Genomic DNA, 5,965 nt, shown 5'->3' with positions numbered 1-5,965 from the left:
GAGCAGGAAACTGAGGCTATATTTCACACGGGTTCACCAAACGTGGACAACAGAAGATTGGAAAAATGTTGCCTGATCTGATGAGTCTCGATTTCTGCTGCCACGTTTGGATGGTAGGGACAGAATTTGGTATAAACATGAAAGGATGGATCCATCCTTTCTTAGATCTGTTCAGGCTGGTGAGCACATCCCTTCGTGACCACGGTGTACCCATTTTCTGATCGCTGCTTCCAGCAGGATCATCTCAACCTGGATTCTTGAACATGACAATGAGGTCACTGTACTCAAATCGGCTCCACAGTCACCAGATATCAATCCAGTAGAGAACCTTTGGGATGTAGTGGAACAGGAAATTGGTAGTGGATGTGAAGCCCACAAAACTGGAGTGACTATGTGATGCTATCATGCTAATATGGTCCTAAACCTTAAGAGAAAGCACAGGAGGTTCAATCAGGTACTAAGAAGGGGTTATTATTAGTGTTAGGAGCAGGGTAAGTTACCACAGTGATGTAGCCACGTAAACAGAGATCCAGCTTCACCTCCAGACTTTAAGCTCAACATACTGCAGCCTTCTGATCTATTACTGTAATTTCACTTTACAGTGCACCCCTCTGTTTTGACTGGCAAGATATCATTGGTGTTTCCTGGGTAACTGTAGCTCTTGTCACTCTTCATTTTTTCATGTTTTGAATGCATTTGATAACAATGTGTGTTTAAGTTGGTACCAAATTCAGGGCTCAACAAAAACGGCTGTCTGAACAGCACGTTATCGTCAGTAATTTCACTATGATCCTCTTGAAGTTCAGTTTTTTCCTGAAAGTCTATCATGGATCATTGCTGTTTTACATGTAATTTAATAAGGCCTACCACACCTGTTAAATGTATTGTTTTTTCAGTAACTCCATTTACTTTCCCTTATCACGTCAGCAGGGAATGAACGTGATAGCATTCAATTTGAGATAAAATTAGAATACAGATACTTCACTTTAAGGGTGATCAGTGTTTCCCACACACAGAATGTTCTCATCCAAACGAACTCACCGTAACAGAGTTTTATCAGCGCCTTCAGGCGACAGTTTGGATTTGGCACTATACAAATAAAATGGGTTTGATTTGAATTAAAGCCAAAAACCATGCTTGCCTTGTACATAGACTGTTTTGTATTATTTTTCTTTCTTTTTTATACAGTGGAGAGTATATCGCTGGCTGATTGTAAAATGTAGAGAAAGACATCGTTGTTAAATTTGTAAGCTTTTGATCACAACTGTAAACCTGTGATTCCATATGTTTAATCCATAAAAGCTTTTTTATCGTGGAAATGAAGCTCTGTTTGTTCAATCACACAAACTGAATCCTTTTAAATGTTTTTTCTTCCGTATTTGCAGATATTTTCTCATCTTATGTTTATGTTTCTGTGAAGTAGCATAACATAAGCAGCATGAAAGGTGATAGTAAGACAGCATCTGCAGACAGTTAAAGTTTCTTTTAAGTGTCCTTTATTTTCTGGCGTCGCCTTTCAACAATTATCTCACAAAAACATCAGAAGCTGTGAGTCAAAATCTCACCTGCTTTATATAAATTCCACGCACACCTGGATCTCATTATCCTCTACCATTGGGAAAACAGGGTAGACTAAATAACACAGTCTAGACAAAGAAACAGGAATAAAATCATTTTTCCACTTAACAAACTCATTCACCCAACTAAACAGTTTGAAAAGTCAATCTCTTCACCTAATCTGACTCATGAGTTATTTTAAATGAAATAAACAATTTTACACAAAATAAACACCCCTTCATTTGGTTACACCCAATTGACATGATCAGTGACATCATATCCTATAAAATCAGGAAGTACTGGGGCGGCCCTTCCCACATACCTGTTTTACACATAGGACCTGTCCAAAGGAACAGACAATGGTAAGTATAACCAAACTACATAAACAAATGAAAGATTCTAATCAATTAATGATGAAGTGACATTTAGCTTTAAGTACATTTGCACAGATGACATAAATATAACCGATGCTACCACAAACAGACCCGGGATAGTATGTAGAGCCAAGGTTACATGTGCTGTGTTTACATTAAAGCATTATGACAGACTATAGGATAACAGAACACAGAAAAACAATATACGCAAATGGCAAATGAATTCTGTCCTAGCCACTTTGTCACAGTTTCCAGCGGGCACAGTTAAAGGCATTAGACCTGTGAGGTCAAAGGTCAGAGGTCAGTGAGGGTATATTGCTTCACTAGTTAACAGAAAAAAACCAACCTGTGTAATTGTTGCCGCTCTTTACTTTTCCTGTATTTACTTTAGATTGTGACGCATTTGAGCAGAATGGAGTTACACAATTATGAGCTGGACAGAGTCAAAGAAAGCGAAACTGATAACTGGGAAATGTGACTGGTAGGTTCAGATGTCTCATGAAAGCCTTAAAAAATACAGCTCCAAAAAAAGAAAGAAAGAAAGGAACACTCAATTATTATGGCATAACCAAAGTCAGTTAAACCTCAGGGATATCAGTCTGTTCACTTAGGAAACATAAACCACTGCAAAGCCAGTTCAGCTGCTTTGCTGAAAGTGAAAGTAACAACAGATGCAACAGGACAACAGCCAAACCCCCCAAAAAGAAAATGATTTAGGAGGCAGTGACCACAGACTATTGCTCCCTCCTTATCCCTCCAGACTGATACGTCTCTAGTTTTCCTTTTTTGCTACTGTTGTTAGTATTAGTAACAGGAGACGCTAGCTACAGCTCATTGACATTGCACAGACAGTCCAGCTTGTCCAGGATGTCACAGTCTCAAGAGTGTGGAGGACATACCAGGATGTGGGCTTTAGCATGGCTGTTGAAGGGCATCGTCCAGCACCATCATCGGTCTCTGCATCTTTGTGCAGAAGGAATGGAAGATAGCGTAAAAGCACAATATGCTTTTTTTTATTCTTGATTTTGTGCCAAGTCATCAAATAAATCTTAATTACGAAAAATTATAACAGCTTAGCCCTGCCTAACTTTGAACCTGTGTCATGTACCGATACATATCACACATCCTCACATGTGAGGACCCTCACTGATATGCTCTGCAGTTACTACGCAGCCCTGCCTAACTTTATCCTCACCAAAGTCTCAACCTGAACCTTTAAACAGCTGTTTGGGGACTGCTGGGTGAAACAGGGGGAATGTGCTCACTCTACTGGGCTAAAACTTAATTTAAGATACAAGGATGAAAGGAGCCCCTTCGCTTCACATGATCTTTTCTTTTTGTTCCCCTGAGAAACTCCCATCTGCTTTTCCATCTGTGCTACCCGCCCTCTTTTCATCCTCCAGTCACTGTTCCTCTCATCTTACCTGCAGTCAAGCTGAAGACGTGAACCTCGAATCAGTTATGTGGTGATACAAATACAGACACATACACAAACTAGGACATGAGTAAAGTTAAGCTTCAACTTTAACTTAGGATTTCCTAATTCCTCAGCTCTAAAATGTTTTCTAATTAGATTTCAAAGGAAATAAGAAATGTTTAAGGGGTTTAAATCAAAAGGCATCCACCTTGGAGCTCAAGTTGCCAACATGAGCACAGAGAGACAATGATGCTGGTAACTATTGGAAGTTCAATTGACAATATAAAACCCAAAGATATAGAAGGGATAGAAGAATCTAAACATAATTTGGGAAGAAAAATAATTTAAAAATTAATACTAAACAATCTTTCCGAAAACAGTTATGCAAACAATAAATCTGCAAGCCGAATAGTTGCTGAGGAATAATTTGAGTAATTGTTTAAACTCGTGTTTATGTGAGCTGCCGTCCCCTGGTGGTCACTGAAGGTACTTCAGGTGCAAGATGTTATTTGTAGATTTTAAAAAAAAGAAAAGAAAAATACATTGAATTAAAATACTGCATTATTAAATGTTAAAAAGCACAAAAAAGGAAAAAGATCCTTGTCAGGGTCAGATCTTTTATGTCCTGAGACACAGAAAAAAAAATTGTTTTTACATTGAGATTTTTTCCCCCAAAGAAACATGCTGAATCATTTCTTTTTCAAATTTGTTATTTATTCATTATCTTCTGTCCCATGAAGTGGGCACATCTGTCATAAATATGATTAGATGGCTGAGTGAGACAGAAAGGAGTTCACGCAGAATTTGGAAGTGAAGTTAAAACTCGAGCTGTCGAGAGATGAGGAGGAGGAGGGGCCAGACATGAGAGCAAGAAGGTGAAAGTTCAGTGGAGGACATGCTGGCTTTGAAGAGCCTGAGTACGGGCAAAGTGACGATACCCAAAGTCCATCTTGGATAAGAAGCATTACGTAAGCTCGGGCTCCGAAGCTCTGGGATTTGGTTTTGACCGCAATACAGGACACCAGCCTGGAATCATCTTTCATTGGCAGCTTTGTGTGTGTGTGTGTGTGTGTGTGTGTGTGTGTGTGTGGTTCCTCAAAAGCTGAGGAACCACACTGAGCTTTCAGCTTCCTGCTCTGATGTCTGTCCTTCCTCCACCTCATCCCACGACAGCAGTAAGACTGACTCCCCTTCCACGGTTCTGCCTCATCCTGCCTCCTGCTTCCCGAAGTACGGCTCAAAATCTGAAAATGTGTCCTGCTGCCCACTACAAAGGAATAAAAGTAACTGTGCATTTCTGAAATCCTACTAAATCAATGTTAGCTCTATTAGCTCAGCCCCCACAAATCTGTCATCAATAGAAAAGGCAGGATGTCCCCTCGACAGTGCAGAACGAGTCATGTAGATTGCATTAATGTTGGTTAACGCAGAGGTCTCAGACTTATGTCCTGACTGGGGTCAAAAATGAATTGCTGGGTTTTATATTGTACATTTAGATCAAAGACGGTGAGTCACTCCCCTTTTCTTTATATTTTACTCCTAAAAAGTTAAACTTTCTTGTAATTTTGCTAAAGTGGACTTGAGCAACATTTTTCCAGGTTTTCACGAGGTCTTTGCGGCGCCTTTTAAAAGACAGAGTTACAAAGTGCATCTAAATTTGAATAAAAGCCACACATTAAAGATAAGTTATAGACACATAATCATTTTCACAAAGACACTTCGATACATGCAAATAGATGCAATCTATGGCTCAAAATAAAGGGGAGAAGATTAAGGGAAAGCTAACCTGTCAAACATCAGCCTGGCTGAGTTTTTATAGGTTGTTTTTATGGGTTGTACAGGTTTTAGAGGTTGTTCAAGTGATTTTTCTCAGCAACCTCAAAAATAGGATTGTCTCTGGTTTTAAAGTCAGAGTGAGGAACAGTTGGGAGACCATAGTTAGAGGATGAGAGGCCCGCTCAGAAGGTCTGATATAAGCAGGGTCCTGTCCATGTAAGCAGCCCCTGCTTACATCCTCACCCCGGGGAACTCCAGGCCTTAAGGTCCTGCAGGTTTTAGATCTCACCCTGGGTCAACACACCTGAATCAAATGAGCAGTTCATTACCAGGCTTCATTAACCTGTCTTGGAAAACTTTAAGAAGAGTTAATGAAGTCATTTAATCAGCTGTGTTGGATCAAGGACACATCTAAAACCTGCAGGACACCGGCCCTTGAGGCCTGGAGTTCCCCACCCCTGATGCAGAGCTTTGATGATAATAACAGGATTTTAAAGTGGCCTCTGAATTTCACTGAAAACAGTGAAGGGCAGCAGGAATACGTGTGATATGTTGCTCTCTGCACCAGCTGGAGATGGACACTGGCTGCTTTTTCACTCATTTTCAGTCCACTCCCTGTACCTGATCTATGACTGACTGAGGTATAAAAGATAAGATAAGATAAGATAACCTTTATTAGTCCCACACGTGGGAAATTTGTTTTGTCACAGCAGGAAGTGGACAGTGCAAAAGTTATGAGGCAAAAATTAGGATACAATAAGAATAAATACAGTACACAACTGTACAGAATAGAATAGAATAAATAAAATACTATATACAGTAGAATAAAATAAAATAAATA

This window comes from Pundamilia nyererei, unplaced genomic scaffold (genome assembly GCF_000239375.1).
Source record: "Pundamilia nyererei isolate P.nyererei 1_Seehausen unplaced genomic scaffold, PunNye1.0 scaffold00371, whole genome shotgun sequence".
NCBI lineage: Eukaryota > Metazoa > Chordata > Actinopteri > Cichliformes > Cichlidae > Pundamilia > Pundamilia nyererei.
Note: the sequence above shows the minus strand (reverse complement) of the source record.